General features: G+C 46.3%; 1 protein-coding gene across 2 annotated transcripts in view; it reads left to right on the forward strand.

Moving 5' to 3' along the window:
* Positions 1–13,453, forward strand: part of APOO (apolipoprotein O) — a 42,861-nt gene that overhangs the window by 247 nt on the left and 29,161 nt on the right. The window lies entirely within an intron of this gene.

Genomic DNA, 13,453 nt, shown 5'->3' on the forward strand with positions numbered 1-13,453 from the left:
TAGGGCACTGTGACTCCTGTGCCTCTGCTGTATATGGGACCACAAGTGCCAGCGTGCCCTCCTCATGTTATCACCGCCAGGCCAGTGGTGTGTGACAGTATGGAGGGCTCTAGAAACAGAACATAGCAGCACATAGATTGTACCACATCTCCTATAAAGGGCTTCAAGACATTGTAATGTGCCCTCTAAGAGAGCTGAGCCATCTAGTATCTCTAATGGTGGCGCCGCTTATCACCACATACTACATGAGCTATTCCTGGCGCCGCTTATCGCCACATACCACATCTATCCCTGGCACTGCTTATCACCACATACCACATCTATCCCTGGCACTGCTTATCACCACATACTACATCTATCCCTGGCACTGCTTATCGCCACATACTACATCTATCCCTGGCACCGCTTATCGCCACATACCACATCTATCCCTGGCACTGCTTATCACCACATACCACATCTATCCCTGGCACTGCTTATCACCACATACTACATCTATCCCTGGCACCGCTTATCAACACATACTACATCTACCCTGGCACCGCTGATCACCACATACTACATCTACCCTGGCACCGCTGATCACCACATACTACATCTATCCCTGCCACTGCTGATCGCCACATACTACATCTATCCCTGGCACCGCTTATCACCACATACTACATCTATCCCTGGCACCGCATATCACCACATACTACATCTCCCTGGCACCGCTTATCACCACATACTACATCTATCCCTGTCACTGCTTATCACCACATACTACATCTATCCCTGGCACTGCTTATCGCCACATACTACATCTATCCCTGGCACCGCTTATCGCCACATCCCACATCTATCCCTGGCACTGCTTATCACCACATACCACATCTATCCCTGGCACTGCTTATCACCACATACTACATCTATCCCTGGCACCGCTTATCACCACATACTACATCTACCCTGGCACCGCTGATCACCACATACTACATCTATCCCTGCCACTGCTGATCGCCACATACTACATCTATCCCTGGCACCGCTTATCACCACATACTACATCAATCACTGGCACCGCTTATCACCACATCTATCCCTGACATCGCTTATCACCACATCCTACATTTATCCCTGGCACCGCTTATCACCACATACCACATCTATCCCTGTCACTGCTTATCGCCACATACTACATCTATCCCTGGCACCGTTTATCGCCACATACTACATCTATCCCTGGCACCGCTTATCGCCAAATACTACATCTATCCCTGGCACCGTTTATCGCCACATACTACATCTATCCCTGGCACCGCTTATCGCCAAATACTACATCTATCCCTGGCACCGCTTATCGCCACATACTACATCTATCCCTGGCACCGCTTATCGCCACATACTACATCTATCCCTGGCACCGCTTATCACTACATACTACATCTATCCCTGGCACCGCTTATCACTACATACTACATCTATCCCTGGCACCGCTTATCACTACATACTACATCTATCCCTGGCACCGCTTATCACCACATACTACATCTATCCCTGGCACCGCTTATCACCACATACTACATTTATCCCTGGCACCGCTTATCACCACATACTACATCTATCCCTGGCACCGCTTATCACTACATACTACATCTATCCCTGGCACCGCTTATCACTACATACTACATTTATCCCTGGCACCGCTTATCACTACATACTACATTTATCCCTGGCACCGCTTACCACCACATAGTACATCTATCCCTGGCACCGCTTATCACTACATACTACATCTATCCCTGGCACCGCTTATCACTACATACTACATCTATCCCTGGCACCGCTTATCACTACATACTACATCTATCCCTGGCACCGCTTATCACCACATACTACATCTATCCCTGGCACCGCTTATCACCACATACTACATCTATTCCTGGCACCGCTTATCACCAGCAGCCATAAAACGGAGATACAGCCTTAATAAATTTACCCCATTGTACTAGGGTATCTACTGGTTGAAAATTTAAATGGTCTATAAAGATGACACAGCCCCAGTTATGGAGTCATGGCAAAAACAACCTTTTTATTATACAGAAAATTCTTTAAAAAAGTGCAATAAAACAAACATAAACAAATGATGTTGGTTGTATCGACCTATACTTACCGTATTTTTTGAACTATAAGGCTACATTCACACGATGTATGCCCGCCGTACCGTAGCACCGTACATCGGCGCTGCGGAGAGGAGCAGGGGATAAGCGCTGCTCACCCCCGCCCCTCTCCATAGGAACATACAGCGCACGGCGCTGTACCACGGGAAAAGATAGGACATGTCCTATCTTTTCCCGGGCTACGGAGTGGTACGGTGCCGCACGTGTGCTGCACCATACCGCTCCCGTACAGGGCCGTGAGTCCATAGAAGTGTATGGGGGACGTATATCGGTCGTATATACGTCGCCCGTATATACGTCCCCCATACATGTGTGTGAATGTAGCCTAAGACACACTTTTTAGCAAGAAAAAATCTTGCTAAAAAGTGTCTGCGTCTTATAGACCGAAGATCAGGAGGATCCGGCACTGCCAGACCCTCCTGACAGCTGTAACGGAGATCGGATGATGCCCTGATATAGAGCTGCTCTCCCTCTCCCGGGTGTCCAACAGGACCTGCGGTGATCTCAGCATCATGTGACAGATCACATGCTTCTTACATCACCACATACTGCTGAGAATAGGGACATGCTGCGCTGGGACAAGGTAAGGGTGATGTCAGACGTGGCGCTTTGTCTGCGCTTGCAAACGCAGACAAAGCCGCGGCCCGATCGCATCTGCGTTTCTATGGAAACGTCTGCGATCGGGAATGAGCCGCCGGTGTTTTGCGTTAATTTAATGCAAAACACCGGTGGCTCGTTCCCGATCACAGGCATTTCCATAGAAACGCCGATGCGATCGGGCCGGGGGGCGCGGCTTTGTCTGCGTTTGCACATCACCCTAAGAAGAAGGGGAAGAAGGGAATATGGGAAGGGGGGAAAGTGGGAAGAGCGGGGGGTTCTGTGTGTATAGCTCAGCTGTGTGTGTATCTGTATGAATGATGCAGAGCTGTGCGTGTAACTGTATGGATGATGCAGAGCTGTGCGTGTAACTGTATGTATGATGCAGAGGTGTGTGTGTAACTGTATGGATGATGCTGAGCTGTATGTGTATCTGGATGGATGATGCAGGGTGTGTGTGTAACTGTATGGATGATGCAGAGGTGTGTGCGTAACTGTATGGATGATGCAGAGGTGTGTGCGTAACTGTATGGATGATGCAGAGGTGTGTGTGTGTAACTTTATGGATGATGCAGAGCTGTGCTTGTAACTGTATGGATGATGCAGAGCTGTGTGTGTATCTGGATGGATGATGCAGAGCTGTGTGTGTATCTGGATGGATGATGCAGAGCTGTGTGTGTATCTGGATGGATGATGCAGAGCTGTGTGTGTAACTGTATGAATGATGCAGAGCTGTGTGTGTAACTGTATGGATGATGCTGAGCTGTATGTGTATCTGGATGGATGATGCAGAGGTGTGTGTGTAACTGTATGGATGATGCAGAGGTGTGTGCGTAACTGTATGGATGATGCAGAGGTGTGTGCGTAACTGTATGGATGATGCAGAGGTGTGTGCGTAACTGTATGGATGATGCAGAGGTGTGTGCGTAACTGTATGGATGATGCAGAGGTGTGTGCGTAACTGTATGGATGATGCAGAGCTGTGTGTGTAACTGTATTGATGATGCTGAGCTGTGCGTGTAACTGTATGGATGATGCAGAGGTGTGTGTAACTGTATGGATGATGCATAGCTGTCCTTTAACTGTATGGATGATGCAGAGCTGTGTGTGTAACTGGATGGATGATGCAGAGCTGTGTGTGTATCGGATGGATGATGCAGAGCTGTGTGTGTAACTGTATGGATGATGCAGAGCTGTGTGTGTAACTGTATGGATAATGCAGAGCTGTGTGTGTAACTGTATGGATGATGCAGAGCTGTGTGTGTAACTGTATGGATGATGCAGAGCTGTGTGTGTAACTGTATGGATGATGCAGTGCTGTGTGTGTAACTGTATGGATGATGCAGTGCTGTGTGTGTAACTGTATGGATGATGCAGAGCTGTGTGTGTATCTGGATGGATGATGCAGAGCTGTGTGTGTATCTGGATGGATGATGCAGAGGTGTGTGTGTAACTTTATGGATGATGCAGAGCTGTGCTTGTAACTTTATGGATGATGCAGAGCTGTGTGTGTATCTGGATGGATGATGCAGAGCTGTGTGTGTAACTGTATGGATGATGCTGAGCTGTATGTGTATCTGCATGGATGATGCAGAGGTGTGTGCGTAACTGTATGGATGATGCAGAGCTGTGTGTGTAACTGTATGGATGATGCAGAGCTGTGCTTGTAACTCTATGGATGATGCAGAGCTGTGTGTGTATCTGGATGGATGATGCAGAGCTGTGTGTGTATCTGGATGGATGATGCAGAGCTGTGTGTGTAACTGTATGGACAATGCAGAGCTATGTGTGTAACTGTATGGATGATGCAGAGCTGTGTGTGTAACTGTATGGATGATGCAGAGCTGTGTGTGTAACTGTATGGATGATGCAGAGCTGTGTGTGTAACTGTATGGATGATCCAGTGCTGTGTGTGTAACTGTATGGATGATGCAGAGCTGTGTGTGTAACTGTATGGATGATGCAGAGGTGTGTGTGTAACTGTATGGATGATGCAGAGGTGTGTGCGTAACTGTATGGATGATGCAGAGGTGTGTGCGTAACTGTATGGATGATGCAGAGGTGTGTGTGTGTAACTGTATGGATGATGCAGAGCTGTGTGTGTAACTGTATGGATGATGCAGAGGTGTGTGTGTAACTGTATGGATGATGCAGAGGTGTGTGCGTAACTGTATGGATGATGCAGAGGTGTGTGCGTAACTGTATGGATGATGCAGAGGTGTGTGTGTAACTGTATGGATGATGCAGAGGTGTGTGCGTAACTGTATGGATGATGCAGAGGTGTGTGTGTGTAACTGTATGGATGATGCAGAGGTGTGTGTAGCTGTATGGATGATGCAGAGCTGTGTGTGTAACTGTATGGATGATCCAGTGCTGTGTGTGTAACTGTTTGGATGATGCAGAGCTGTGTGTGTGTAACTGTTTGGATGATGCAAAGCTGTGTGTGCTGTGCTTTAGTGTGACCAACAGGGATATTTTAATTGGTGTAAATATATTTCTTTTTTCATTATATTTTTCTTTGGAAGCCTAAATGTGGGGTGCGTCCTATAGTAAGAAGCGTCTTATAGTCTGAAAACTACGGCTATATCATGCAAAATTTTGCCACAATAACTGTTGGAGAAGAGATGTTATTAAGTGCAGTCTTGTTGGGTAATGCAGAAACGTGTTGATAATCCACAGTCCAACAGGTGTATTCTAAGTAATGAGATGTGTTTGCGGATAATACTATGTTATCACCCTTATTCAGACAAGAAGTACCGTACATCGAATAGAAATAGCAAAAAATAGTATATCCAGGACAGTCAGTAACCACAAGGTGTTTGTATGGTGTAGTATTACTCACAGTCCTGGTTATATCTCATCGTTCCAGTAGTAGTGCCTGCTCCACTGTTGATAATACAACACGTTTCAATAACACATAAGACTGTATTCAATAACATCTCTTCTCCAACAGTTATTGTGGAAACATTGGTTGATACAACCAACATAATTTTGTTTATGTTTGTTTTATTACAAATTTTTAAGAATTTCATGTATAATAAAAAGGTTTTTGCCATGACTCCATTAATGGGGCTGTGTCAACTTTATAATTGTACTTCCTACTGTAATGTACTGGGAAGCTGGAAAAAAAATTCCACACGCAGTAAAATTGAGGGGAAAAACCACATTTGCGCTATTTTCTTGTGGACTCTGTTTTGGCAGCTTTCAGTGTTTTATTATGTTTTAATATGTAAACAAAAATTATGCCCATTTTATGGACAGGAATGGTAGCAAATGATGAAATGATGTAAAAGGCACATATCAAAAAAGTGGTGCAGTACATTTAATAGCTTGATATGGGTAAATTACCTAATATCCTGACCCCCACACTTACACACATTACAAAAACAAAAATTTTCATAGGTAAACAGGTGACAAAAAAGGTGTGAAAGCATGTTTCATACCCTGTCTCGGGTTTGTACTGGTAGAAGCGGGTGATAGAGTTCATGTAATGTTTATGAGCCTTTTTGTCTTCTGTTGTACACATCTGCAGACACCAGGGGGCGGTATAGTACTTTATTAGAAATGTACAGTATGATGTTATTTATTCACCTGTATTTTTGCTGTTGTAACACTTGTAGCATAAGAGACATATTGTAGGTGATATTGTCTGTTCTTAGCATAGAGCTGTACTATTCTGTAGTGCAGTGGTTCTCAACCTTTCTAATGCTGTGACCCCACAATACAGTTCCTCATGTTGCGGTGACCCCAAACCATGTACAAGAATATTGTATTCGTGCCAAAAAATACAATAAAATCGTGGCTCCCATGGCTTTAGGTGACCCCTGTGTTTTGGTCGTTCGACCCCCACCGGGGTCGCGAACCACAGGTTGAGAACCACTGCTGTAGGGGATGGTGACACTGTTATGTTTGTATAGACCCCTGGTCTCTCTGTGTGCTTGTGCCAAGAGATCTGCAGACAGAGTCGCCCTTTTCTGAAAACGCATCTGTTTTTGACCAGTTAATTAAGATAATTAGTAAAACCTGTCAAAAACAGATGCGTTTTCAAAAAACGTTTTTTAACGCACTGCTTAGAAACGGACCAAAAACGGGTTCAAAACGCCGTGTGTGGCATCACCCTAAGGCGCACCTTTGATTTCTGAGAAAATCGAAGGATTTTTTTGTACACCTTTAGTCCAAAAAATATGGTAATTGGTCCCTTTAAAGGGAGTTTCCATGAATATTCTTTTGCAAATCTGTTCTCAGGTTAAGTGATGGATATATGATTGTGAGGGTAAAACAGCCCCCACATTCAGATCCAGAACCACAGTGGGTGTACTGGTTGCTTATGGGTACTGCAGGTCAGATCTCATTACAGAAAGGGTCTGTTCATTTCGCTTTTTGGATGCATGTCAGACAAGACAAGGGTGTACCTCAATATACATCAGATTTTGGATACAATGTTGTTGTTTCTGTATTCCCCTGTACATAAAATTCTGATGGCAGCCAGGATTATTGTGTGAGTGCATCCAGCTAATACACTGGGAGATTTCTCATCCAGCAAAGGTGTATTCCCAATACAATGTGAACGGAGACTAATGAGGCACAGAGTCTTATTTACAGTCATAGATGACCCGAACCGCATCCTGTTTTCATTGACTCCACTTGAAGTGATTGTGCTCTATTAATAGGAGTCCTGTTATGTATCGGGACAGAGCCGGGCATCATTTCTTATGCATCGCTCCAGCTATTACGTAAACTGCGGCAGCCTTTGAATTTTGCCGGATGCACATAGGAAATCCTCCTAATCTTAAGGCTGATCCCATCTCTTTCAGGAAGCTTGTAAAGGAAAATAATGCTTTATGTGAATTTCCTGCTTACTGACGGTCCTGTGTATTCTGATATATTCAGGCTTGTGAATAGGGTTAGTGTTTTGATGTGAGCTGTCTATCTGTAGGTAAACATGAAGCGGTCAGACGAGGCGCTGTGCCCGGGTTTGGAGAGCGTGTGGCGTATCTATTATTTGGAGAGCTGTGCACAATATATATTTACTGACGTTGCTCCTTCCTTGTCTCCGGCATTGCTTCTAATCTAATATCCCTATCTCAGGCAAACATACCATAGTGCCAAATCCACAAGAAGACATCTGGCCTAATAACATGTGTAGAGAAAACAGAGCACTAGAAAAACACTGGACAACTTCATGCACTTCAATACTAAGGCAGCGTTCACATGTCACGTTTCTGCATTTTTGGTCTCTTTTTTTACTGTTTACCATGCGTTTGGCTGCCTTGAACCTGTTTATCTATTGAGATAAATAGGTTCAAAGCAGCCAAACTCATGGTAAAAAAGGTTGCGTCTCAAAACGCATGCGTTTTTTAAACGGACTGAAAACGCATGCTTAAAAACCGACCAAAAACCGCCACGTGTGACATCACCACTAAAGAGTTTCCACTAAAATGTAAGCAATCAGGAACGTGCACCACGTGTTTGGCATGTAGACAAGAAACATCTGGTGCTTGTTAGCGATCACATGCGTTTTAGTGGAAACTCATATGTGATCAGCAAAGCTCCTCCTCATTGTGTTTCTAAATGCAATTGAAATGCAACATGTGAACTTGTCCTTTTTTAAAGTAAATCTACCATCAAAATCGATCACGCTAAACCAGGGACACTTACTCATAGATTCAGACACCATGACTGTGCTTATTGTCTTATATTTTTAATTGATGGGCTCCTTCTTTCTAAAATCAACTTTTTATAACTGTGCTAAAAAGCCACAAGGGCTGAGGGTGTTACGTTGTCTCCCCCTGCTCCCTCAGCACTTCCCCATCCCTCTGCCCACTATTATCTCACAAGGGCAAAGTGCTCTGCCACAGTGCACCAGCCTGTGTAGTTGCAGCAAGGCGGGGTCACGCCCCCAAGAACCCTTCTGGCTCTTTAGCATAATTTTAAAAGTTGATTTTAGAAGGAAGGAGGACATGGATAACAAATATAAGAAGATTACTGCAGTCACACTACCTGGATCTATGACTAAGTGTCCCTGGTTTATTCATTCTTGATTTAGATGGTATCTTTCCTTTGAGGTACATTGGTAGGAATTTGTGAAGCCTGTCATAATCCCCCTGCCGTTGTACTGCATGCTGAATTTATTATGAGACTGTGGCCACTTAGTGAATTCGGAGGAGTACTCCACCGCCGTAATGAAATCTCCTAGCCGTGCACTAAGAATCACAACTCTGTGACATGGTGTTACCTATATCCTTGACCAGGCTATGGATCACAGACCAATAGTGTCCTATTTCACAAACCGACCACAGTGTGATGAATGGGATTCCGTGCATGAAGAAAAAAATTTGTATAAAGAATAGAAGAGGTGACTTAAAATCACCCCATTTTGTAGATGACAGAATAAAAAATATACTGTATATATTCGAGTATAAGCCGACCCGAGTATAAGCCAAGACCCCTAATTTTACCACCAAAAACTGGGAAAACCTATTGACTCGAGTATAAGCCGAGGGTGTAGTATACAGCCAACCAGCCCCCATGTAGTATACAGCCAACCAGCCCCCATGTAGTATGCAGCCAACCAGCCCCCATGTAGTATACAGCCAACCGGCCCCCATGTAGTATACAGCCAACCAGCCCCCATGTAGTATACAGCCAACCAGCCCCCATGTAGTATACAGCCAACCAGCCCCCATGTAGTATACAGCCAACCATCCCCCATGTAGTATACAGCCAACCAGCCCCCATGTAGTATACAGCCAACCAGCCCCCATGTAGTATACAGCCAACCAGCCCCCATGTAGTATACAGCCAACCAGCCCCCATGTAGTATACAGCCAACCAGCCCCCATGTAGTATGCAGCCAACCAGCCCCCATGTAGTATGCAGCCAACCAGCCCCCATGTAGTATACAGCCAACCAGCCCCCATGTAGTATACAGCCAACCAGCCCCCATGTAGTATACAGCCAACCAGCCCCCATGTAGTATACAGCCAACCAGCCCCCATGTAGTATACAGCCAACCAGCCCCCATGTAGTATACAGCCAACCAGCCCCCATGTAGTATACAGCCAACCAGCCCCCATGTAGTATACAGCCAACCAGCCCCCATGTAGTATACAGCCAACCAGCCCCCATGTAGTATACAGCCAACCAGCCCCCATGTAGTATACAGCCAACCAGCCCCCATGTAGTATACAGCCAACCAGCCCCCATGTAGTATACAGCCAACCAGCCCCCATGTAGTATACAGCCAACCAGCCCCCATGTAGTATACAGCCAACCAGCCCCCATGTAGTATACAGCCAACCAGCCCCCATGTAGTATACAGCCAACCAGCCCCCATGTAGTATACAGCCAACCAGCCCCCATGTAGTATACAGCCAACCAGCCCCCATGTAGTATACAGCCAACCAGCCCCCATGTAGTATACAGCCAACCAGCCCCCATGTAGTATACAGCCAACCAGCCCCCATGTAGTATACAGCCAACCAGCCCCCATGTAGTATACAGCCAACCAGCCCCCATGTAGTATACAGCCAACCAGCCCCCATGTAGTATACAGCCAGACCCCATGTAGTATACAGCCAGCCAGCCTCCATGTAGTATACAGCCAGCCCCCATGTAGTATACAGCCAGCCCCCATGTAGTATACAGCCAGCCCCCATGTAGTATACAGCCAGCCCCCATGTAGGATACAGCCAGCCCCCATGTAGGATACAGCCAGCCCCCTTGTAGTATACAGCCAGCCTGCCCCCATGTAGTATACAGCCAGCCCCCATGTAGTATACAGCCAGCCCCCATGTAGTATACAGCCAGATCCCATGTAGGATACAGCCAGCCCCCATGTAGGATACAGCCAGCCCCCATGTAGGATACAGCCAGCCCCCATGTAGGATACAGCCAGCCCCCATGTAGGATACAGCCAGCCCCCATGTATTATACAGCCAACCAGCCCCCATGTAGTATACAGCCAACCAGCCCCCATGTAGTATACAGCCAACCAGCCCCCATGTAGTATACAGCCAACCAGCCCCCATGTAGTATGCAGCCAACCAGCCCCCATGTAGTATGCAGCCAACCAGCCCCCATGTAGTATGCAGCCAACCAGCCCCCATGTAGTATACAGCCAACCAGCCCCCATGTAGTATACAGCCAACCAGCCCCCATGTAGTATACAGCCAACCAGCCCCCATGTAGTATACAGCCAACCAGCCCCCATGTAGTATACAGCCAACCAGCCCCCATGTAGTATACAGCCAACCAGCCCCCATGTAGTATACAGCCAACCAGCCCCCATGTAGTATACAGCCAACCAGCCCCCATGTAGTATACAGCCAACCAGCCCCCATGTAGTATACAGCCAACCAGCCCCCATGTAGTATACAGCCAACCAGCCCCCATGTAGTATACAGCAAACCAGCCCCCATGTAGTATACAGCCAACCAGCCCCCATGTAGTATACAGCCAACCAGCCCCCATGTAGTATACAGCCAACCAGCCCCCATGTAGTATACAGCCAACCAGCCCCCATGTAGTATACAGCCAACCAGCCCCCATGTAGTATACAGCCAACCAGCCCCCATGTAGTATACAGCCAGCCCCATGTAGTATACAGCCAGACCCCATGTAGTATACAGCCAGCCAGCCTCCATGTAGTATACAGCCAGCCCCCATGTAGTATACAGCCAGCCCCCATGTAGTATACAGCCAGCCCCCATGTAGTATACAGCCAGCCCCCATGTAGGATACAGCCAGCCCCCATGTAGGATACAGCCAGCCCCCTTGTAGTATACAGCCAGCCTGCCCCCATGTAGTATACAGCCAGCCCCCATGTAGTATACAGCCAGCCCCCATGTAGGATACAGCCAGATCCCATGTAGGATACAGCCAGCCCCCATGTAGGATACAGCCAGCCCCCATGTAGGATACAGCCAGCCCCCATGTAGGATACAGCCAGCCCCCATGTAGGATACAGCCAGCCCCCATGTATTATACAGTCAGTCCCATCATTTTGTCATTTTGCACTTTAAAAAAAAAAGAAAAAAGTGTTGTGCCTGATGACTGGAGGGTGGCCAGAGATTACAAACACATTGTCAGCTGCACACAAGGCACGTGATGTTTTCTGGCTTGAGCTGCGCAGAAGCCAGGCATCTGCTGTAAACCACACTCTTGTTTCTGCTAGACATCTCTGATAAAAATGAAACGAAAACAATTGTGTTCCAGTACTGCGGCCATGTCCTGTGCACTTAAATAGACACTGGGGCACATTTACTTACCCGTCCTGCGCGATCCCCGAAAGCTCCGCCAGAGTTCACCTTCTTCTTCCTGGTGTATGTAAGTGCATTGTCTTGCGACACAAATTGAATGTTAAATCCCGCGCTCAGTCCAAATCAGTCGGTTCGTCTGACGGCCCGTCCCCTGATATCTGTCGCATGAAAGCCACCGCTGCTGCGCCATAATCTGATCGCGTGCAACACAATCTCTTGCTAAATCCCTGTCACAGCGGCACAAATCCTGAAAATGTCAGGAAGTCCGAAGGAATTGCGATCCGCTGACCCTTGGTAAATAAGCCCCATTGTGTTTGCCTTAAAGGACTGCTTAAAAACGGCCTAAAAATGGGTTCAAAACGCCACGTGTGCCACCACCTTAAGGCTATTTTTGCACCCACGTTTGCCAGGTTCCCTTACACATTCTGTTATTAATGGCTGAGAAAAATAGCATAGCAGACCTCGATCTTTTTCACAAATGCATAATGGAAGATCTGTTTAAGTCTATGTGAAAATAAAATTCACATTTGGTTTCCTTTACATTCTTCTTCAACTGTAATGAGAACCCGTAGAGACCTCCCCGGTAAGGGGTTTACGGCAAAGTTGATATTGATGCCCTATACTTACTTGAAAAGGATATGAGCTGCAGTATCCTGACACGGCCACTACATGGAGCTATGTGCATCAAGCACTGAACACTGTAGATGAAGGGCCAAAAGAGACTGACAACAGGTGTTAAATATGTTTTTTGATGTGGAGAGGATTTAAAAAAAGAGGAGGAGTAAATCCTCTCGATGATATGTTCCCACCCATTATAATACACACTTGCTTTTGGCTTCAAAAACTACATATAAAAACCGAATATGTGAACGCACCCTTAAAGCGAAACTTCAATATTATAATGATTTTCCCCAAATTGTCAATTAATTCCTCCTTTTAAAACAAACTTAGCAATTGCCATGTTGTGCTGCTGGCCCTTTTCTTTCCAGATTTATGGCATTTTCTCTTCAGAAAAAGTTTGTCCAAAAATCTTTCTCGGAAGCAGTGAAGTGGGTGGAGACTGAGCTCTTTATGTATCTGCCCTGAAGCTGAGTCAAATTTAGGCTGCTCACAGTTCCCATGATGCCTTGTATGGGGAGGGAACTGCAGAGGAGTGTATGACACAGCTTGAGGTGCAGAGAAAGTTCTGCAGAATCACAGACTGGGATGGATGGGCGAACAGGGGAGATCTCCTACCTCATTATTCTGTGTAGGAGACTTCTGCATCTACAGCACTGAACATACTGCTACACACAGAGAGCTGTTACATTACCTCCCCCTCCTCCCTCCTGTATGAGAAGGTAGCAGCAGCCCCTGGTCTTATCTCTAAACAGCAAAAAACAGCACAGCCAGGGGATACAGATACTTCATAGCCAGGCTAAACTGAGGAGGATA

Source organism: Engystomops pustulosus, chromosome 2 (assembly GCF_040894005.1).
Source record: "Engystomops pustulosus chromosome 2, aEngPut4.maternal, whole genome shotgun sequence".
Classification (NCBI taxonomy): Eukaryota; Metazoa; Chordata; class Amphibia; order Anura; family Leptodactylidae; genus Engystomops; species Engystomops pustulosus.